Genomic DNA, 24,179 nt, shown 5'->3' with positions numbered 1-24,179 from the left:
CATATATCACAAACACTTGCATTATCATGCAAGGACAGTAGAGGGTACAAGTTTACAAGTTCATCTGAAATGTGCTTGTGCCGAATAAGCAAAGCTACCCTCTGTGGTTACGGTTCGAATCGTGAGATAGAACATCGTCTGTACATAATCGGATGCTGTGAGCTCCTGCATTCGGCAGTTCAGCCGGCAGGATCAGCGGGATCTTTACTCAGCTTTTTCTCACCTTCAGGGTGAGTCAGAGCGTAGACGTCGACACTCACACACTCATTCACACTGAAAAAGAACAAAAGTAAAGTTCTGCCTTCGTATCGGGGCACGCTTATTCACAGCGAATGCGCGGGCCGATGATAACCATGCAAGGAAAGGACGCGCTTTTGTCATTAAGTGAAATTAGGAAATACATGGTCCGCACAGGGGTTTGGGGCAAGCTAAAATGTCAGGTGACATGGGACGGGGGCTGTTTTTCCGGGTGGTTCTCGCTTGGTCAGCACCGCCGGGCCTAATCGGGGTAGAAATGTCACAAATGACAGGCTTAGCACATAAGCATCCAGCCCCTGACTGAAGGAGAGTTTGGACCGGAGGCCTTGTGTGAAGAGCAGATGTCTGCAGGAGAGGTGACACCCAGTCAGGGCCCATGAGCCTGGAATTCTCTGGAAATTATTCTAAAGGTGCTTCAAACAACGAAATGGTCAGACGGTTCGATGTGTGTCATTTAGTCGTTAGAAATATTGCAAGGGGTCATAACTACACAATGAGAAGGAAGAGCTACATTTTTTTAAAAAAGGGCCCCAGGGCCACGTTGCTCCTGAAACGATTTAATGACCCCCAGGTGGGTCGTGATGAAATCCTGCGTTTCCTGTAGGTGTGGGGGCCGTTTTCCTAATTCGTGGGGGGGAAATGCTTAGGAAGCGAGTGCTAACGAGACAGCATTCCTGATCCATCTTAATTTCGGAGCCCCCATCTTCCTCAGGTGCAGCCTGTCCAGGCTGCTGCGGTTTGGGGAAAAGAGAAAAGAGTAACAAAAAAAAAAAAAAAAACAATTAAATCTCTCTTGCCGAGCTGCGTGACGCTTCCTATTCAGCAGAAATGAAAAACACGACACAATTTGTCACGGAGTCCCCCGTCCACCGTGCCCACATGGAGCAGATTATGCTTATTTTTCATTTGGACAGTGGGAAAGTCAAGCCAGGTGTTTGGCATCAGCAGAGTGTTCAGGTGTAACTGCGCTTGTGAAGGGACATTATGGGCAGCGAGGATGAGGGATGAGGCGTGCAGGGTGGGGGGGGCGGGGGGGAGGTGTCGCAGCGCCCCCCCCCCCACCACCACCCTCGAGGGCGCCCTCGCTGGGCGGACAGGTGCCGCCGCAACTCCCCCCCGCCCCCAGATTCATCTCTTCTTATCACGCTTCATTTGTGATTCACGTAAGGATGCGTTTTATCTGAATGCCGGATTTCAGATCGGGACGTAACTGCGGTGAGGTCCAGCGACAAGGAGGCTGATGTGTTTAACCCCTGCAGTCTGGGATTTTCATAGATTATTTTTGTTGTGGGGGGCTGGACAAATCCTCCTAATGTTCGGCCACCACGCCTGTACACTTTTGTATATCTTCCATCAATGAAGATCAGTTGCAATTCTAGGAACAGAAGCACAGAGGGCAGTAAAAATCCCTGGATGTCATTCTTGCGCCGGCCCCACATATCAAAGTTTGTCTTTGGGAGGCAAGTTAGAAAGACCGGTCTTGCCAAGACCAAGAGAACGATCTTGGCATTCTTGGTATTGAAACCCTAGATTTTCACGTTCGTCTTGGTGGAATCCTGCCAGGATTACGGTTCGAACCACGAATCACCAATACGATTCAATCTGAGCGACTTCATGAGCAGAGGCTGCTGAGATTCTGTGCAAAGTGGATTGATTTGACAGCATCACATGTCAGGGAGGTGTGCTTGGGTTTCCTCGCAGTGCAACTGACGCTAGCTGATGATGTCATCTCCAAGTGACTCTCATGTGACTCCGGTCCTCCCACTGTCTTAGCAAGGAAGGTCTGCGCTGGAGGTCTTGTTGGAGGTCTGCGCTGGAGGTCTGCGTCAGCTTCATCGTCTTCTCATGCCCTGTTTTAACTCTTCCCATGGCAGGATGATTTTTCCCTTCCTTTTGAATTTCACCATCTGGAAGCGATGCACACCCACCATCGAGCGAGTCTGACTCGGGTCATGCCACTCGTCGTCCAGATGCTTCCACTCCACAATGTGGGGGGGGGGGGCTGCTCTGGCATTGCTTGAATCGATCCAGGCCTCCAGATGGTCCTGGGGGATCGGGGGCCCTGGGGCCCATTGTGGAGTCAGAGCTGCAGCGCTGAAGAACATCACATCACATCATGAAGTCTGAAAGGAAGATAACCAGCATGTCGAAGCTGAGGTCTGGCGCGACGTGTAGTTAAGTCACATTTTATTGGTAGCAGGTGGCAAGTCGTCCGAATCGTAGCCACCTCGTCTGGTTATGTCTGAACAGGACGTTTCCTAACAAAAGCTTGTCGGGTGAAAAATATCAAATAAGAAAAGTATCCTGCAAGAAACCCCCCTTTGATGTGATGCTCTGGGTGTGATGTCACCAGGAAGCTCTTCTTCTAGAGCTAGATTAAGCCCCCCCCCCCTTGGCTTCCGTCAGGTACTAATTATCATCAGCCGTCGGTGGCCAGTGAGTCAGACCTCCGAAATCAGGTGTCGGGGTTATGAGGCGTGGGTCTCTTATTGGGGGGGGGGGGGGGGGGGTTACTGTTATCCCTACTTGGAAGACAGCCAAAGCTCTATTAATAAAGCCGCCCCCACACTCCCACCCTGCTCTCTCGAACCCACAGCAGATCAGGGCCTCGACTGGCGGCTCATATTCTGCAGTAAATGGGAGCCTTACCAGCCGCTCAAAGCGAACACTCACATGGGGCCCTCAAGGTTTGAGGGCCCCCTGTTGGCCACAAAGAGTCACTACACTGGGGGGGGGGGAGCCTAGAAACAGCAATGTGTTCCCTGGTCGTAGTGGCCAGTCTCTTTGACTCATGGGACAGTTTTTAAGTGATCAGACCGAGGTTACCTCTCATTTGAAATATCGACTTTAATATCTCATTTGAAAAATTAATGAAACCTTTGATGTTAAATCCATACTCAATTTAGCCGAATGCCATTCAGAAAAAAAGCAGGGGGGGGGTGCATTATCGGCCAGGGTGCTGAGGCGGAATCGCGTTTTACTGCCGTTTTTCTAGGCGTGGGAAAGCAAAGCAGCAACTGCCCATTAGAGGAAAGGAAAAAAGTGCTATTGATTGGCTCTGCTTATTGCTGGAGGAATAGGGGGCTCTTTCCTGTAGGGCAGGAACCAGCCTTAATGAAGGGCCCCACTCAGTGGAATTAGCGCGTCTCGCTCACGCAGATACACCGACGAATGCCCTCTGCCTGCACGGCCCCCTCCGTCCTCAGTCTCAATTTGCTCCGAAGTCTCCTAATGGTGTCTTGATGGTGAGAGAAAGAAAAAATATAATGATTCTGAAACAAGAAAAGAGAAAAAACACAATTATTGTCAGCCTGGTGTGTGGGGGGGGTTGTGATGAAGAACCGGTGGGGGCTTTAAAGCGGCAGGATGGAATAATCAGATTTTCCGCAGTTAATCATGATCAAAAGGCACCTTTGTGAAGTCGCTCTCGGCTTGTGACAGGTAGCGGGAAAAAGGAGGCTTTTAGCAAATGGATTTTCCTCGTAACGGGGAAAAAGATGAGGGAAAGGCAGGCAAATGTAGCGAAACGCGTCGTCCGACCAGCAAGAGGCGCTGGAAGGCACTTTATCTCCCTCTTATCGCTCACGCTGGAGAGAGTAAACCGCATTAGCATTTGGGGCTAAAAATGGCCCAGGGAGCGACCCATTACCCGCGTCACTGCGTCGCCACGATCGCGACCCTTTTTTATTTCCAAATAGTCCATTTTTAATGTGGATTTAATTTACAGAGATGGAGGGGGGGGCTCTGTGTTGGGGGGTGTGGTTGGGTACTGATTAAATGTCCTGCAGTATGACATCAGCACTGGGCGTAACGTTAGAGTCCGTTAGAGGAATGTGTTGGTGGGCTGCGGTCGTGTGCAGGCCACTGCCTGGCCCGGTCCCTTGGTGAGACACAGTAAAGGTTTCTGTTTACAGCCCGGAAAGGCAAACACAGGGTGGTCCTGCCGAGACTCTTTTGTCCCCTTAAAGTATAATTCCGAGATTTTTACTCACTCATTACACGAGGTGCTCCCTTGAAATCTGCCCCGACGCTGTAACTCTGCGTCGTCTTCAAAGTTAGGCGAAGATGAAAAAAGAATACCATCATGGATCACACGTGGATCTTTCCCTGCTCATATGAAGTAATATATTTCTTAGGCCAGCCGGATTTCACTGTGTTTGGTCACAGATATTTCATGTGGAAATGAAACAGGGATAATTAGTTTCATCCCTCACGGTACAGCGAGCGGCTGACTGTGACGGGCGAACGCACAAATAACAGCGACGGGAATTGCTGCGAGTTCTGCCCCTTTCTGAGGCGGACCCGGTGTGAGAGGAGGTCCGTGTTCGGCGGGGCTGTGTTTTTGCTCGGAGAGTGGAAAGTCCACGAGGAGCCTTTTGAGCTAAAGGAGCAGTTTCTCTGGCTGAAGATCGATGCCACCCTTGTTTGCCTTGGCTTGGGTTACAAGCCGCTCTTATCTGTGTGCTCCGCCCCACGCTTTTAATTTAGCGAGGCGCTGCCAGTTCCCGCGGGGGCCTTGTACGAGATTTAACGGTCCCCCTGACCTCCCGGAATTCGGACCTCTCCCAGGATTTATAAACCAGCGGCGGAGGAGACGAGGCCTCGCTTATCTGGCAGGATCTCTCTGGACGATGTGACTGGGGAGGGCTTTTTTAGAGCGTTCCTTAGAGCGGGGGGAGTCAGAACGGGGCCCTTGTGAGGCACAAGCAGGGGGCCCATACACGGCTGACGGGGGCATATCGTTTTCTTGCCTTGAGGAGCCTGTTTTTTCCTTTTTAACAGCGAAGTATACAGACGATAAAAAAACAACACATTCAATAACCATCATCGCCAAATGAATGCTTCCAGAGTTTTCCATGGGAGAGAGCCTTGCTGATTATTACGGATGAATTCAGAGGACCCTCTAATGGCTATGAGTGTTAATACTTTACTCAGACGCTTTGATGCTCAGCCTGCGCAGGCTGTTAGTGAGGCTGCAGATGTTCACCATGATGTTTGAGGACTTGTCTGATTTTAGCTTTAGTGAGATGAGTGTCCACAGGGTCCCATCCTGAGGACCTCGGTCTGGATTGTTTCCAGACATGCTTTCAAGGTGAGATCTTGTTTATGGAGCTCTTCCTTCGCCTTCCAATGAAAGTGACACGTATTAATATGTCAGGGTGTCCCCCTTCAAATTATAGCTGGTCCCAGGTACCATTGTTGCACATATCCCAGGAATTCCCTGCTCACATTTCCACTAGCTTTGTAGCCGTGCCTAGATGTGCAGGTTTGTGTAACATACCAGTGTTGGATGTTCTCTTGTGGAAAAAAAAATCTGGCATGAATGGTTGGAGTTGAGGGCTGTTAAGCGAATCGCTCTCGCTTTCTCCCATTCCCTGCCTCTTTGATTTCATATTGTTTAATTTGCGCAAGTCCTATTAATTTCATCTTACCCTAAGCCATCAATTTGCATAATTCATATTTTCAAATGAAGCACTTCTCAAAAGAGGAACAGAGAACAAGAAAAGGAAAAAATATGAACGTTAATTAGGTTGGGTATGTTAATTGTAAGGTTTTTTTTTTTTTTGCTAAATTCGTTAGTGAGTTTCTGTGGGTCAAGGATAACTTGTTTTCACTCGTTTGCCTGAAAGGCCTTCGCGGTAATGAGTTACGCTTTATTGCCATGACATAATGCACTTACATGTCCCAGCTATTCTTACTTTGTTTCACACCATCTACTTTCCTTTTTTCACATCTCCTGTCCTCTCACCGGCCACAGAGGGTGGAGTCCATTAAATAGTCACGGCCCCGGATTGCAGAGTCATCAGTCAAAGGGTTTCTTGTAATCCATATTGTTGAAAAATGCACCAGTACCAGACCGGAATTATAATCCGTTGCACTCATCTGTATTCCAACATTCTTCTGACTGTTTATCCTAGTCTGGGTCTTGGAGGGCCTGGAGCCTGGGGGGGGGCACCATGGATGGGAGGCCTCCTAGGGCACTTGCACTCACAGTCATACTATACTGGCACTTCTGAGACACCAGTTAGCATAACTGGTAATGAGATAAGAGCTGCACAACACAAAGAGAACATGGGATTCAACCCAACAACACTGGTGGCTATTATTATTTCATTTATTTAGCAGAGACTTTTATCCAGAGCGGCACCCATTTTTTGAGAAGGCAAGGTCAGTACCTAGAGGAATTTTGGATGACGGACCGTGCTCAATGGCCCAGTGGTGAAATTTTTGCACTGACCGTGGGATTCAAATTGGTGACCTTCTGATTACAGGGACACTGTTAGAACCTGCTGAACCACACACCAGTCCACCACCATAACAATAACAGCGACAATAAAAACAATAATTGTTGCGATTATTGTTGTTGCTCGCTATTATTCTTATTATTATTGTTGCAGAGAGCTTCGGACTCTCAGTGAAACTCCCGCAAAAACCCGGAGGAAGGTGTATGTCAGGCAGGCAGTCCGACGACAGCCACGTACATTTAGAGAAGCTTGCTTTGCCATTGTTTTGTTTCAGCATCGTAAATGAAGCGCAAGGTGCCACGGCAGCGCATTGTCGCGCGGGGTTGGCTGCCGGTCCCCGCGGGGGCCGCGCTCTGTCGAGAGCGAGGCCCCGTCTGTTTGCTCTCCTCCGACGGCAGCGCGCGCTCCGCCACTTTTGAAGATAAACCAGACACCTGTTTGGGTAAGAAACAAAAAGAAATACAAAACAGCGATGGCGTGGATGGGCTCGGAGGTCAGACTCGAGGCTTTTCAGAGAGCCGAGCGTAACTGGTTCTCGGCAGCAAAGCGCTCGGGTGCCTGATTAAGGCTCATGCTCTTCCTTTCTCAGTGTCTCCTGTAAAAGTGCTGGCTGCTTGATTTACATGGGTGCCTGGTCCCTTTTGGACGCATTAGCGCGCCTGTTTCATCACGCTAATTATTTCTCTCATTCTTGGCTCCTGCCTGGCTCCCGGATCGGCAGTCTGCTTCACAGCTCCGTGACTCAGTCGTATTACCGAACATCTTGTCTCCTCCGCAGATACGTCCCTGGCAATGCCACTGCCATGGGGCGTGGTCTCTCTCTCCTTCTTGTGTTTGCAGTTGTGGTCGGCTGGTCTGCAGTCACGGTCCATCAGTCACGGTCCATCAGTCACGGTCCATCACCTGGGGCTGACCTCTGAACATGGACGGCGGGGGTGGGGATGGGGGTCAAAGGTTTGACCTGCTGATGGACTTGGCAAGTAGTGGAGGGGGGGGGGGTGGGTCAGGATCAGACTCATTAATAATGGCTGGATAGAGGTGGATAGGGGCTGACTAGGGGGTGGAGGAGGGGGTGACAGGTGGGTGGGTGGGGAGGTGCTGCAGCAGCTGGTGTTGGAAAATCTAACTTAGCAATTTGAATCTGGTGGTCATGTGACTGTGGAGGTCAGCGAGCGTCCAAACACGCCACGCTCTGCCCCTGCCGCCCCGGTATTAGCGCCCAGTGCTGCCCCTCCTGCTCCGATTTATTCGTTTCCTTTCAGTTCTTCTTTAGTTGTGTTTCTGTCCCCTTTGGGTCATGGTCATGGCTACTCCCCCACCTCCCGCGGCCATGATTGAGCTGCCCGATCTGCCGAGCCCCCGGTCACCCCCGAAGGGGCGGGGCATCCTCACAGGAGGTGACACCCCCCTGGCCGGTTATCCACAATGTGCTTTTACCCCCCACTCCCTGGCCCTTCCTGGATCCTTAAAAAAAGCTGATTGCTAGTATCTGTTGACAGAAATGAGAACTCTGGCTCTCTGGCCGGAAAATGCATTTTATGTACAATTTTCGACTTAATAAGCCAGGGACCAGATGAATAAGTTGCTGACAGTTATGAATGAGGCCGCAGCTACATTAGGGTGGTGAGGGAAGAGGCTGCGGCTTTTTAAACCGCGTTTGAATAAATCATCATCACACAGGCTGTGGCTCCATGACGGCGGGCTTGCCCATGTGACCCCTGCGTTGCCCAGGGCAACCTAAACAGAGGCAGGTTATTAAAATAGCAAATCAGCACAGGTGAGTGGGGCTTTTGGGAAGCGGCGGGGGGGGGGCGCCCTGTCTAGGAGGTGTCGATACAGAAAGCCAGCTCTGCAAATACCTTAAATTTTCTGGATTATTAATTCAAATTCACATTCGGAGTTCTCTTCCCGGGGCAGTGTCCCGGTCTCGTGCGTAAATTAAACGTTATACTCTGCCTGGGGAGCTGGCGCTATACCGGTCAGGCTGCACGTCTTCTGTGCCCCCCCCCATGTGTAACTGGGCAGGGGGGGTCCAGCTTCCTCTCTGGGCAGGAGGTGCAGGGCCCGAATCGCAGGCCCAGCAGTGCGGAATTAGCGGCAGAGATAATTACTGATATAATTCTGCATAAACACGTGTCCTGGAAAGTCATTAATAGTTTGGGAAAGTAGCGTTAGCGATTAAATAGAGCTGCTTGCATCGTCGAGCACAACTAAGCTACTTTAATTACATCTGAAAGCATGGGAGAGGTGAGTGATAATTGAAGTTAGCACAAGGTTGGAGAACGACTAACATTAGTGCTCCTGGAACGCTTTCGCTACTTTAATTGTGTTCTCATTAAAATAACAACTTTTTCTCTCCCCTCCCCCCAACACTGTTTGTTTGTTGTAAAAGCTGCACTTTTAAAAGAAGCATTTACTGAGCTATTATTTTCAAATGTGATTTAATGCCCTTTTGTCGTTGCTCACACTGTCCTGCCTCTGTAACAATTTCCATTTACAATGTCATGAATATGTTTCGTTGCTTGTGTGTGCATGTGACCCGCGTCTATAAGCACTCCAGAGATTAAATTTAATGAGATTTATAGGTCTATTATCCTTAAAGCTTAACATTTAATTACGGGAACGCGTTCAGCAGTTCTGAAGCCTACATTCAACGGGAAGCAGGATGTTCTCCGCGTTCTCCTGCTCTCTAGCTCTTTTCATACTTCATATGTTTTTATTTCCTCTTCAGCTGTTTCATCTGTGAAATTTCTCAGTCCATTCTCAAATTCGTTTTGAAAAAGCCGCTGAGTATATTTAGGCTGGGGGGGGTGAGGGTGGGGAGGCTCACATTTTTAGGGATTATTCTGATTCTGATCTTTGTTGTGTTCAGGTTTATAAAATGTGGGAATTACAGTGATCTTTAATGTCTTGACCTGTCATAATACCGGACCTGGTTTCATGCAAACAGTTTGAGTCAGTCACATGTCCAGGGGACACCCCCCCCTCCCCACCAGGCCACCGGAGGGAGCCGGCTGAGGGTTTATCCGGTGGGGGGGACCGTCAATGTCCCTTTGTCACAAGCAGGTGGAGCTGTGAGCAAACGTAAACCCCAGGTAGCATGCGGAGTCGCCCCTCTCGTTCTACTGATCGTGACGGCAGCTTTGCGTCGGCTTCCCAGGGGGGCTCCAAGCTTGGGGGGGGGGGGGGGGGAGTCTCAGGCTGCCCCCAACTGACCTGCATCCATGTTCATGTTCCACTCCCCCCCACCACCGGCACGGGGACCTGCTCTGTCTTTAATTGCTTTGGCTGCGGTTAAACGGGCCGGTCCAAGCAGCAGCCGAGAGGCCGACGGGGTGATTATCCCTCATCCCCGGCTCTGCCTGTGAGACAGATGTGGACAGATGTGTTCCCAGGCAGGTCATAATGAGCCGGGGTGGGGTAGCTTTTTTCTGAGCCTGATGCTAGTGAGTCGCATTTTGGACATGCCAATAGGGTGTCAAATGTTCTGGGGGGGGGGGTACCGTTCCAATGAGGTCTATCAGGAATACGCTACACCTCCAGCACCAAAGCTGGAACACCCCCCCCTGACAATGGTGTGACCCCATCGCTGCCCTCCCCTGTCCTACATGGGGGTCGCGTGGACGTTGGGGAGGGGGCTCCGTGGCCACTGGCCGGCCCCCCCGTCAGGGCAGCTCAGTAGCGCCATCCCTCACCCCCATTTAAATTAGCAGGTAATTTGTAAATGTCACTTTGCCTTAGCCTGCTCATTTCGCTCCGCCGCCACCAGGCCGACGCCGGCAACTAATTTTTCTTGTCTCCTTTTAATAAGGTTTTTTCATTTATAAATAGAATTACGCCACGCAAAATAAATGGCGGGGAGCGACGGCGGGGATGCGGGCGGCAGGGGGCAGATGGGACGGGGGCCACCTCCATACCGCCGCTGATTAATAAAAACACTTCAGAGGACAAATTCCATCTCGGCCATGGACAGCCCACCGTTAATATTTAATTTGAGTTACGGAGATTATGGTCAGAAATGTAATTTTTAATATCTACATTAATTTCAGCAACAAAATCATTAATGTGACTTGATAGGGGCTGTGCGTTTTCAGAGTGTAACTAATTACCCGGCCAGACATTAAGGAGAGGAGCGCGTCGCCATGGAGGAAGGTAATTTGTCTTACCTTTCATTTGGAAATCATCAAAGATAATTGATTTAATTCAATTTAAATATGATCACCCTTATTGCTGGCGGCAGACTTAATAACTTGTTTCGGCGCCCAGCGAGAGCGGCAAGTCGACACGGGGACCGGCGTGGTGGGAAGCGGCGCTGCCTCGTCCCGCTTAATGTTACATAATCCACATCTGTGACAGACAGCTACTTTCCGGTGGGGGGGGGGGTGTTTTTCCATGCCACTCCTGTTTGTCTCATTGGCTGAGAGTGAGCGGCAGCATTTCTCACCTAGCCTCGTCTGCAGTGATTTTATTCAAGCACCCCCTCCCCCGTGCTTGGTTTGACCTGCGTTTACTTATTCACGTCAGACGGAGGCGTGATATCAACCCCCCCCCCCCCATACAGTTTGAAAGCCATGTATAGATGCTCACCGGAATATGCTGTAGGATTCAGTAGCCAAATGAAAGAGTTATGGCATGAACAGGTTGCCTTTCTAATCCTTCATATTGTGGCAGTTTTATTGCACCATTTGGATAATTAAATGATAATTAGTAATCTGATGAATTCCTATGAATAACTGAATTTAAATAATTACGTTTAGTTTTGCCAGACACTCTCATCGGTCTATTTCCAAACTTGTTCATCCGTCTGCTTTCACACAGCCTGCGTTATGACTGAGAGAAGTTAAATTAAACGGGTGTAATGGCCGGATTGAGTATTTACTCAAGTTACATCTGTTTGAGTGCCACCGGCATTATGAAACTGCGGAGAGGTGTGTAGGATTTACATTTTAATTTGCGTTTTATTTCCTTTATAGTTTATTGAACTGGCGTAACGTCAGGAGAAATCAATATCCTTTCCAGTCGAACATTTAATTAATGGCCGTCTGATAATAACTGAGCTAAGCTGGGAAAAATGAGCGAGCGATACAAACAGGATTTAATGAAAAGTCCGGCTGTGTTAATGAACAGCGCAGCTGTAAACATTCAGTCAGATTAGAAACATGGAGAAGTACACGGTACGTCCCTCCTCTTCAGCAAATATCCAGGAGGATCCAAGGTGTGGCAACCTGATCACAGGGGCGGGACAAGGGTACTGGGCCTGGGGACGTCCCACGCCAGGGCAAGCCGGGAATCATGGGAAATCTATATGGACAAAGATGTAGAAGAAGTACCCTAATGAAGAACTGAGCTTCACTCATCACGTGTGGCGTGATTTTAAAACAATGTTTTAATCAATAAGCGAGAGGTTCGAATTTCCAGTGCATTCCAGACTCTTCTAGAAGATCTGATGACCAGGACTGGAGAACCTAAGGCATCTTCCCCAAGTCTCACATGTCTTAAGCATGTCCTCCTCCAGGCTGTGGCAGACCTTCTGACCAGGCTCCTCCATAAATCCAGGTGAGTTGGTCAGGAGATACACCTACAGCGGTGACCTGAAATTAAACAATGCATCACAAATAGGGAACTGGATTTGGTTACTCAAAAAAATCCCCTATACTGGAATACTGGATGATGCGAATGGGCAGCAGAGGGATATCAGGCCTGTGAGGGGAGAAATCTTATACCTATTTAATCATGTGACTTGGCTTCTCATCAGTCACATTAAGGCTTCTGTCAGTGTATTTGCTGTGTTGCATTCATGTTCAGGGGCTCTACTAAAAAAGTCACTTTGGCCCCAGAAACAGAATAATAAAAATATACAAAAAAGCCCTTTACAAAGAAAGCCTGTTTTAAAAACTAAATAAATAGCTAGAGTTGGTAGCTGGTTAGCAGAGCAAGCATCGCCTAATAAGGAATTCATGTATTATTTAGTGTAGTGACTATTTCTGGCCAACAGAGGGCTGAACCTCAGGGGCCCCATGCAAATGTACGGTTTGCGGTTTGTGTGGTGTTGAATATCGGCTACTGTTCATGTCAGCAGGAGAACCGTAAGAGTGAAGGCTGGAATTAAAAAAAAAACAGTCAGAAAAAGTTACAGATTACGGCTACCTAATTGTCATGTTAGGGTTGGGGTAAATGACTTTATCTTGGGTATACAAACATTGGGGGGGGCACCATTATATGGTGGGGGGTCAGCATCACGAGTGTGATGGATTTTTTTTGCCTCTTGACTTCACTATGATTATCGAGTGGAATCAAATCACCATCCGCTGATGTTCTCTTAGATAGACATATGGTGTTAGCTGCTCGCTAAAAGAGCCTTTTTACCTGAGGAAGGGTTGCGCTAACTAAGAGGAACAGGGTGACGCTGGCTGTGCTCATCTTACAGCCTCCGGCATTGCTGGCTGTCCTGTGCCAGTTCGGCTCTGTAACTGATTTCACCACAATCGACAGACACTGAGTTCAGCAGAAACGTTTTTTTGTTAAACAAAGGACGACAAGAGGAGCGAAGCTGGAGTCTGATGAGGTGGAAGTTCGGCGTGAATAAGCCCTGAGCTGCATCTCTGCTGCTCACTAAAACGGTGGCGAGCTCGATGCCACAAAGCAAAGCACTGCTTCACTGTATTGTCGACACCGGTTTGAAGTTTACTCACTAAAAATGTGGGGAGCTCGATGGTCCAAAGTGAAGCACTGCTTCACTGTATTGTCGACACCGGTTTGAAGTTTAGTCACTAAAAATGTGGGGAGCTCGATGGCCCAAAGTGAAGCACTGCTTCACTGTACCGTCGACAGCGTTGAAGGTTTGGCCTAATCCTGACCTGGGGGAAATTCGCCCTTCAGCATTTGGGTGAGGACACGATACTCGTCCGATCCTCGTGTGTGCCACGCCCCCTGCCACGCCCCCTGACTATCCACGAGTGCTTCCCTAATCATGCCCAGCTGTATCCTGTTGTTTCGCCCTGTCTTGTCTATTTCAGTCCACGTCTTGCCCCGCTTGTTGTCCGTCACTGATGTTAGTTAATGTTAGATGATGTTACCTAATGCTAGATGGTGTCCCGTTCTGCCTGTAGCCGTCTTCCCCTTAATAAATCCTCCGTTTTCCCCGCCTTTTGCCTCCCTGCCTCGTCCTTCCCTGCCTCCTTCCTGCCAGCCTGCCCGTCGCTACCCGCGAACTCTGACAGTGACATTTTTACATTTTATTTATTTAGCAGATTCTTTTATCCAAGGCAACTTGCATTTGTGAGAAAGCAGAGTCAGCCGGTCCCTGGAGCAGCTTTGGGTTATGGACCTTGTTCGTGGGCCTGGCCATGAAATCACTCCAGCCTTAGGATTTAAACCAGCGACCTTCCGATAACGGGCACGGTGCCCTAACCCACTGATCGCCAGGTGGCACCACATGAGAAAGCTTCCTGCGAATGTCAGGTACTGAACTATGGAGAGATGGAGACCACGTCTGAGATAAGCTCCACGTGCAACCTCCCTAACTGGCTGCCAGGTCGCAGAACCAAGGTCTGCAAGGACAAACCTAGAAACATCTCTGGAAGGAAGACAAAGGCTGAGCACGGTCGGACAAATCTGCTTCTCCGTGGTTCTCCCAGCTGCACTCTAATCCCACGTCAGCATAAACCACACCAGCTTCTTTCTCCAGATGTTCCTCCTAATCCCACGGGGAACCATCTCTTTCAGTTCACGATAGGAGCCTTAACATCAAAATCTAGTCCTGTTTACATGCAGAGCTTGGTGATCTTAACGTTGCGCATCACTAAGAACCGGGACTAAATATTTATGGGAAGTACGAGGTGACAGTGTGCTGGCCGTAAATAAGTTCCCTGTGTATGGGGCCCTGGAGCATGTACTCACATAACCATTGTTTCATTTGTCAAGCTGTAGAGATAATTATCTACCTTCCATTCTCTCTTTATCTGGCAAATTTCAGTTTCCTGTGTTTCCATGGAGGTGGTCAAGCTGACTACGGAATGGGCTTCATGGCTATGAATGCATTAAATGATTTCTGGCCGGAAGAGTTTATTAAAGTGCTCCTCTGCAATCAGCAGACTTATTGTGTGCCATTAATCTTGCACCGATCTGTCCGGTGTCTTTGCATTCGCATGGGGTGGTGGGTCATGGGATGGGGGGCCGGGCGGGGGGGGGGGGGGGGGGGGCAATGTTTATAGAAGCTCTCCATAAACAAGGCCGACTAATGAAAGGAAATTTACTTCCCATACTTTACTGACAGGCTACCCCCCCCCTCTGGGAAGTAATTAAGAGCAGTGTCCTCATCCCGCCACCAAATCCCTCCCCCTACCTTGCAAACCCCCCCCCCCCTGAACTGGCCACACCCATGCTGCAGGTTGTGAGCAGGAAAACAAACCACAAATAACAGGAGGATTAATAGGACGTGTCACTGTGGTGCCAGCACTGCGCCGCACTGTCACACTGCACTGGGGAGGGGAGTTAGGCAGAGGGAATCACACCAGCACAGTCACATATCACGTGGTGCCATTACCTTAATCAGTCACATGATCTCATTATTATAATCAGCTGTACGATAGTATTATCATTATCAGTCACATGACCTCATTATCATAATGAGTCACATGATCCCATTATGCAGCCCCAACCCCAATGCGTGGTGGGCGCCTCCATCTCTGACTAACTTATCAAGCGGCCTAATTGGCGTATGCAGCAGAATTAATTAACGCAGAGTCCCCCTCTAACAAGTCTCCCAGCCCTGTAATTCTCTCAGTGACTTGTGCAGGAGTTAACTGATTTACATAAAGAGAGCGGGTTTGTGTCAAAACCCAAAGTACTGCCGATAAAGTAATGAACTGATATCTTTCCTGAAGATCAGTGCGTAATTGAAGAATTTCAGTGTGTAATTTCCATGTGTAATTGCCATATTTTTGGCTCAAAAATTGTGCCAAATTAAAAGTGGATTGTGTCATTGCTGGGCAGTGTGATATATCTCCACTGGTGGCGTTACTGTATTACACTGTATTACACTGTATTACACTGAATTACATATTCAAATTCTGCCTTACGCGTCCGTCAGTTTAACCCAGTTATATGACTCGTCATTAGCTGAATTCTTTAACTAGCCCACCTACCTCATGGGCCAGCCTAATTGTTCACTGTCTTGGGGGGGGGGGCAACTGGCAAAGTTATCCCGAGCCACTGGGAAGTGGGGGGGGGGGGGGGGCATGGAGGGTTCTGTTGGTGGAGGGGGGGCTGCACAGCTTGGTTGATGAAATTTTGTCCGAGGCCCAGAAATTATACCCGGTGGGTCTGGTATTTGGCGCCGTTCAGGTCCGTGACGGCTACTAATGCCGGTTGCCTTACTGGGTTTTACTGGTTTTCACTGGTTGACTTTAATTAAACAGTAAACAGGTAAAGAGGAGATGGTGTACATTGAAATGCTTCATTTTACCTTCGCCTGGAGCCTTTAAACGCCGAAAGGATGCCCTTGTAAAGTGACCTTAACATTTGTTACTTAGCAAAGGAAGAATTTACAGAAGGAATAAATGTCTTCACTCGTGTAAAGGCTTTTAATAGCACTGTAATATATATCCCTCGACTCCCTGCTAGTCTGTCACAGCGGCTATTTAAAGAGATACTTAAAACATTATCTTAATTGAAGAGCTAAGGTTTGGTATTTTATTTGTGCCTGGTTACTCTTCACATTTAATGAACAGGAAGAATTGACCTGAAATGTTTAACCTTGACTTAATTGTCCCGTTTATTGGAAGAGGTAAGCAGTGGCTCTGTCAGGGACGTAGCGTGTAAATCAAACGTGTCGCTACGCACCATGGCATGCTGGTATTTATACCACAGCTGCGTTAGGGTTTTGTTCTAGAAAATTCCAGCAGGCCTGATTAGCAGTAGGTGACTGGGGCCTTTCTGGATGTTTCCCCCGTAGGCCTGAGATCCTGTCCTTGGATAGACGGGCAAACAGACGGGGCATCCGGTGCCGCTCGGAGCCATGTGGTGCCCTAGGCAAGCATGACCGCCGGCACCCCCTGCTGGAGACAAAGTAACATTGGCTCACCGGATCAGTGCCCCCCTGAGAAGACGGCGTTCTAGGCAGCCGCCTATGTCACATGGTACGTTGACCTGCACCTGACATTCTGCAGACGTGCATTTTCAGAAGTCCCCAGCAGTACACGGTAAACTGGACAAAGTACTGGGAAGCCTGGGGAGGATGCCTGGGATGGAGCTGAAGTGCCAGGAATGAGCCGCAAGCAGCTCTGTGGACTGTTTGTGGCCTCAGAGTCAAGCTCAGCTAAAAGCCTGTGATGACACCTCGTAAAATAAACCCTCTTAGCCGAGAACTTCAACACATTACATGCATTAAAATAAACTCCTCGCCTATAACTTTTTGGCTCCAAACTCTTTATTCACCAGAGCTTTGACTCAGTACTCAGGTCTCGCGATGCTGACGACGTATTTAACGTGCCAGTGTGACCAGCCCCCAGCCCCCCCCCTCCCCCGCCACAGCCTGGCAGCTGGACGCAGCTCCGAACCCGCTGCCAATTCCATCACCATCCAGAAGGGAGCAGCGGAGGACGGTGTACAGGGCAGAGGAACCGAAGTGACCGCGAGTCGCCAGGGCCGGTGTTAAGTTTGCTTATATTTCTGCTTCTGGGATGAGGGTCTGTTCTCATTCACTGTCCTGTCACTGCGCTCTGTCACTGTATCCATGGACGTGGGGGTGTCAGGATGCCACTGGTCCCTGCTCCGTGTGTAATCAGCCACCCCCAAGGCTTGATGGACGTAGGTCTTCCAGGTTTCTGCATCCTGAGCCCAGGGGTACCACTAGAAATTTTGGGCCCCTTGGAAGCATATCATACTGGGCCCCCACCCCAGAACAATCCAATTATGTTTCAAATTTTTTATGGCCCCTGTCAAGAAGTCCTGGGGCTGGGCAGTGCGGGGGTCAAAGGGCAACTGAATTTCGCGATGGGCTGCTCCTTGTTTCCCGATCGTAAAGAATGAGGAGACCCAGGAATGGTGACCTTCAGCGGATGGCAGGTAAATGTCACAGAATGTGAATACGACTGTAATGACACTGATGATGTTCAGATTCACATTCACATAACTGGCTTATGGGTCCAGCGAATGCAATTAGAACGAGCATTAAATTGTTTCAGTAAAATCTTTAGGAAAATAAAGAAGAACTATTATCCACAAAGCTTAGGAACCATCATGGCCGGTTTTGTGATGGTTTGTGATCTATAAAACCTAATTGACTAATTTGCATCAAAGCCTCAGAATGGAGGGAGATGGTCTGAACATGATTGAAGTGTTTTGGAGATCACACTCAAATCACTTAACCTTTCAAATATTTATTATAAAAAGTAATTGAATTTCTGAAATAAAATGATTGCGCCGATGTTATTGTCTTTAAAATTTAGATGAATATCTCCTGACATTAGGGATCCTTTAATTAGCTGCAGATTAATAGCATTTCAGGTGTGCTGTGATGAGAGTGACTCACCGCTCCCTCGCCCTCAAGTGGGCGGCTGTCGTCTCCAGTGAGAGCGACCTAATTAGCACCCTGTAGCCCTGTACGCTTGACATTCCTAACAGAGTGGAGCCGCGGAAACCACTTTGTGCGAGCGCATGATCCCAAACAAAGGAGCGGAGGTGGACAGAGAATGACTGGGGGATGGAGGAGGGCCAGGGGACGGAGGTGGATGGAGGAGGACCAGGGGACGGAGGAGGACCAGGGGACAGAGGATGATGGAGGAGGAGTAGGGGACAGAGGATGATGGAGGAGGACTAGGGGACAGAGGAGTATGGAGGAGGACCAGGGTATGGAGGAGGATGGAGGAGGACTAGGGGACAGAGGAGTATGGAGGAGGACCAGGGTATGGAGGAGGATGGAGGAGGACTAGGGGACAGAGGATGATGGTGGAGTACCAGGGGACAGAGGAAGACCAGGGGATGTAGGAAGCGGGAGGAGGACCGGGGGACGGGGGGGAAGCAGGGGACAGAGGAGGATGGAGGAGCACCAGGGGACAGAGGAGGATGGAGGAGCACCAGGGGACGGAGGAGGATGGAGGAGGACAGAGGAGGATGGGGAGGGGGACTGATGATGACACAACCCTCCATTGTTGTTGGACTAAAATAGTTCAAAGCCTGACAATTAACCTGGACATTGACGGTACCCTGATAAGGCCGTGCGCAGCGTAATAATGGGCGTCATCCGTCAAAGCCCAAGCGATGTCATGGGCAGCGAACATAACCCAGTGCAGTAGGAGTGTTTGGGTGCGTCGCCCGTCCTCCCTCTGCTGGGGGAGCCGCCAGCTTGCTTGCTGCCTTGCACAGGGAAAGCGGTTAATAGAACAGAGGTAGTTTACTTCATCTCCGTGGGGAAATTGTCTTTTCACCTGCCCCACCTTGCACGTCACAAACAACTGAGAATGATCTTGGGGGGTCACAGTGCAGAGACAGCCAGTGAGAAACATCCGAGAAGCCATTGGGGGGGCCAATGGAGTCTGCCGGCCCTGGGATTTAACCTCCCAAACATGGGGACAGAGTCTTACCCCCCCCCCCCCCCCCGAGCCACACATCCCAAGATCTACGCATCTTTATCTCAAATATATTCTTTTTAAAATGCAGGTGTTGCGCCCTGCACTTGGAGCACACAGCCAAGGTAGTGCATCGGAAGTCTAATTGATGCTACGAGAACTTTACCACGGTACGCCGGCATGTCAGAGCTCCCCTAATATGACTTTTTATCAGATGCAGAAACATTACTTTCATTCAGTTAGCAGAAGAGGCTTTTTAACCCCCAAATATATCCATCAGCGGAGCTAAAGCCCACTTCTGCAAATTACTCATTGCAATTTTGATCAGTCTTGTGTTCTTTTTTTTGCGAGATGGACTAAGGAAACACTATCAGAAAATTACATTCCCCAATGACATTAGGCACACAGTCAACAATCCAATTCCATGTGTTTCTATTAAGACATTAGGATTTGATATCATTTGGGGCAGCTAACATTTCAAAAATGGAGCAATTGAATTTCCTAGATGGGATGATCTTGGAGAGCACTTAGCTTAAAAGAATACTCTTCCAAATAAAAACGTTTTCAATCATCTCAAACCGTATTTGGGGAGATGAGTCTCGCAGAGCGTTATTGGATGTCGGACTTGCTCGTGCGATGCCGGAAGTAATGACATCACATGTCTCTGCGGTCATTCCGGTTGCCGTGACATCTGCCTCGTGGTGGTTGGGGACCTTTTACTGAAGATCGACTTGTGCGCCAAGAGTAGCTAGAAGTCGCGGCAGGACGAGAAACAGCAACGCACATCAGTGGTGACCTGGCCACTTTTGTGCCTTTGCAGTGAAGAGGGTTTCTCTGTAATCTCAGGGAACCAGTGAATCTCCTGCTGTGTCTCCAGGCGGCGATGTCACCATCAGGGTGGAGCTGGACAGTGATTTAGCCCAGTGTTTCTCAATCCAGTACTTGGGGATTCACAGTTGGGCCACGTTTGTATTCCTTGGGAGTTGCTAGAGGGCAAAAATGTGGACCAGTTGGAGGTCCGTTTGGGGGACCGTTTGGGGGTCCGGTTGGGGGACCATTTGGGGGTCCAGTTGGGGGACCATTTCGGGGGCCGGTTGGGGGTCTGTTTGGGGGACCATTTGGGGGTCCGGTTGGGGGACCGGTTGGGGGGACCGTTTGGAGGTCTGTTTGGGGGACCATTTGGGGGACTGTTTGAGGGTCCGTTTGGGGGTCCCTGAGGGCTGGTTTGAGAAAAACTGACTTAGAAAAACTTCCTAGAAAAATGATAATGAACTTGGATACTGATGTATACACTGATTACTTCTCTATGGGAAATGTAGCTAGATAAATGTAGTTACCGTGACCCACTGGTTGTGGTGTGTGCTAAGAGTGTGCTGGTCTTTCCTCTAGGAGGGTTCATTTTATTTTCTTCTGTAAATAAAAGGAAAACATGGGATTTGAATTCAGGATAAGGAGAAATGAATAATTTAACAAGTAAAATGTGCTGTTATGCTATATCATTTGGTTGGAATTTCATGAAAATGGCCAATGGGAGGTATTTCTCTTAAAGATCATGGTGTATGGAACATCTGGGAAAAGCATGAAAGTTCAAAAAGCAGGAATAGATCTTGGGAAGGGGGACGATCCAGCCAGCCACCCGCTGGACAACTATGGCGGAAATGAAAGTGGTTGCTAGATCACACACGGCTGTCTCGGCAATTCCGAGACCGCCTTCACCCCAGAAAAGACAGGCTCTTTGTTACGGCCCCCACTTGGGCAACTGGCACTGTCTGGGGGGGGGGGGGAGGGGGGGCTGTGCCATGAGACAGGTGCAGCCAAGGACAAGGGAGCAGGGTTTTTCGTGGGTGGGGAGGGGGGCAATACTGGGGATTCTCTTACCGAACAATGCACTTAACGGATCTGTTTGCACGCATGCCACGGCGTTGATGTCGGGGTGGGGAATGCGGACGTCATCCGCCTGTCCGGATTCCACCATGCTGGTTTTCAAGCCAGCGGCCACGGGGTTAGACACCAACTGCCTGTCACCCTCTGTCAGCATGCAGTCATGTCACCGCCGAAGGTCCAGCAGGTGTGACTGTCCCTCAGGAACTCCCGTCCCAGGCCGAGCCACCGACTTTCATCGCTGATGCACGGCTGAGAAGCAGATCACAGCTAGTTATAGAGCTGGGATTTTTTTAAATTCAGGTTAGGCACCTTATCTAGATACAACATCAGGCCCCTCTGAGACGGTAGAATACTACCTCCTCACCCTGAAAGACCGATTTATCGGCACTACATGGGATAGTTACAGTGAAATCGGAAATGCCTTTGTTTTTGAACTGGATCCATGGGGCTGTTTCATGACACTGGCTGCCTTTAGCAAATGTGGGACTCTAATGAGGGTCCAGTTGGCATCGTTTGTAAGAGATACAGATGGCTGTGATGGAGGAGCTACACTTACAGGGTAAATGCACAGGAGGCCATGGTTCGTGGCCGTGGACACGGCGATCGCCGATGATGTTGAGGATCAGCCAGTTCTTAATGCACTTCTGGCACCGCGACTCACTCTCTGTTATTCTAAGCATGATGTCTCACCAATAAAGTCTTCACCATCAGCTGAGTCTTGTTTTAATTCTTGACACTTACAACGCAGACATTGAAATAAACACTTTTTTTCTTGTTCGGCTGCTTTTTTCAGGACATAGAACAGTGTCAGAAGGTTCTTTGTCTGGTGATTCATTCGAAAACGTTTCCCGTGTGATTCAATGTCAGCTTTTCAAAAGCCGCTTGCTGTTTTACATTTTCTCCTTTTCTGGTGGCCAGACTAACGTCATGAGAGACGCAAACCGCCCTGTTTTTCCAACTTCTAGGAAGCCATTCCCACTCGTCTTGGCAGGGTGGGGGGTGAACTGGGTTAGCTGGTCCACTGGGAATCTCCAGTCCTCCCAGATAGCCCCGTGGATGTCACCTGGAAGCGGAGCAGGTAATTAACCGGGAACTCTCTCTTGTTCGCTAAAAAATGAAGACCATTAAAGAAACACAGACAATACATGAAAATCTGGGGCTTCCAAGCCCCACTTATTTATCCCCTGGGTTAGAAGAGCGCCCCCATCTGGTGTGGTAACAAACAGATTCATCTGCGTTTTAATTTGGGAATGAATGGATGCAGCTAATGACGTCTAGCCTCACTGGGGCACCTACTTTAGCTTTATCTTTCTAGGAACCGCAGGTGAATTTGTAGAAGGAATTCCCAAACCATACAGCATGTGTTTCAGGCATGTTCATCCTGGAGGCACGAAAATGGAAGCCGCCAGCACCTGCAAAGCGATTAAACTTCCTGTGAGGTACTGAAACAAAAGCAAAAGTAAATATTGATATTGATCAATGAGGCACGACCCGGGTGTCCCGTGAAGTGTGATTAAATTAATACGAATGTTTCATAATAAGCCCACAGCCTCTTTGATTAATTTGTGGAGCGATGGAGAATCCATCAAAAATTCAACCTGCGACAAAACATCGTGGCCATAAACAAGTAGCCTTTTTCCTGCACTGCAGCAGGAGCCCGGTGCAGAGCAGCCCAGCACTGCAGCAGGAGCCCGGTGCAGAGCAGCCCAGCACTACAGCAGGAGCCCGGTGCAGAGCAGCCCAGCACTACAGCAGGAGCCCGGTGCAGAGCAGCCCAGCACTACAGCAGGAGCCCGGTGCAGAGCAGCCCAGCACTGCGGCAGGAGCCCGGTGCAGAGCAGCCCAGCACTACGGCAGGAGCCCGGTGCAGAGCAGCCCAGCACTACGGCAGGAGCCCGGTGCAGAGCAGCCCAGCACTACGGCAGGAGCCCGGTACAGAGCAGCCCAGCACTGCAGCAGGAGCCCGGTGCAGAGCAGCCCAGCACTGCAGCAGCAGCCTGGTGCTGAGCGGCCCGGTGGAATCCTGAGCTGTCCCTCTTGGCACAGAAAGCTGTGAGCTGCTTCTACATTCCGTGCCTCCTGTTGCCTCCTGTTTTTTTAATCCGCACCTCCGTCTTCTCCTGTGACTTTGCTCGTAACACCAGAGGCCCAGTCAATCTGATCTAATCCAACGATCGGCTTTGTCAGACTATCGAATTTTAATAGCTGCATCTGCGACGCGATGAATGCAGTAACTTTATTTTCCTACTTAATGTAATTCACGGATTTAAATAGTACATAAATGTCTCTGCAATTAGCTAGTTAGCTAATTAGCCTGTTAGCTAGTAATTAGGTGACGTTAGCCTGGACTTTACGAGCTGACCCATAAATTTTGCTAAATTTACTGACCAATCGAAAGCTTCATTCTAAGTGGCCAGTTTGTGTCTTTTAAGTGTGGCGATTAGTAAAGTGTGGTGTCCCTTACTGGCAGTTAAAAACATTGAGAGCAGCTTGGCAGGATTGTAACCACCCTTCCCCTGACGAATCAAAATTAACCCCCCCCCCCCCCCCCCCAAACTTCACTGTCACGAGAGCCTTACCTCAGCATACCTGGACCCAGCCTTCTGCTACCCACAGAAATCTAAGTTATCCCTAAATGGCTGAAACATATGCTAATGGAGGCGTGAGTACGATTTACTCATATTTATGTCATGATGACTTTATGTTCAAGCTTTAAATGGGATGGGGGGGGGGGTTATTAAATCCCAGCCAGCTGAGTCTTGCCTCCTACGTGTGACAGAAACCAAGATGAAGTTTCTATGGGAAGGAATTATGATTGATCCCAAGCCTGTGAGCTCTTAGCTTAGCGGCGTGACGCTCACCTTGCTTCCGGAGTGTTTCCCCGCGTTTGCTGAGCAAATGCTGGCTTTGTCTTACTCTATGTGCTGCTTTCTAAATGCCCTGCTGATGATTTGTAGTCGACCACAAACCCATAACCAGATTGGTGGGAATCAAAGCTTTAACTTCACATGGACCCTCTCCCATGTCTGAGAACATCAGGTCCACTCCGCTTGCCACCCATGCTAATAAACCTGTGTGTTATATCGCTCAGAGCTGCATCCTCTAAAAGCTGCTTAAAGGAGAAACATACATTTAAAATCAGGCTGACTGTGATGCTGGTCTTCGTTCCTCTCATCCCTTTATACTGTAAGTAAACAGAGCATGTTTTAGCGTAGAAACGATG

General features: G+C 49.2%; 1 long non-coding RNA gene across 2 annotated transcripts in view; it reads left to right on the top strand.

Annotated features, from left to right (window-relative positions):
* The window catches only part of LOC125728081 (uncharacterized), a 53,720-nt gene extending 31,685 nt beyond the window's left edge, over window positions 1-22,035 (top strand). Inside the window, exons 3-4 of one of the 2 annotated variants that reach the window (XR_007388917.1) lie at window positions 16,459-16,642; window positions 21,922-22,035. This is a non-coding gene — a long non-coding RNA (uncharacterized LOC125728081). Of the gene's footprint in view, window positions 1-16,458; window positions 17,111-21,921 lie in introns of those variants that run through there. The other variant, XR_007388916.1, reaches the window with a different exon arrangement.
* Window positions 22,036-24,179: the final 2,144 nt, after the last annotated feature.

This window comes from Brienomyrus brachyistius, unplaced genomic scaffold, assembly GCF_023856365.1.
Source record: "Brienomyrus brachyistius isolate T26 unplaced genomic scaffold, BBRACH_0.4 scaffold153, whole genome shotgun sequence".
NCBI lineage: Eukaryota > Metazoa > Chordata > Actinopteri > Osteoglossiformes > Mormyridae > Brienomyrus > Brienomyrus brachyistius.
The sequence above is the reverse complement of the archived record's forward strand: the minus strand, read 5'-3'. Positions and strand labels throughout refer to the sequence as shown.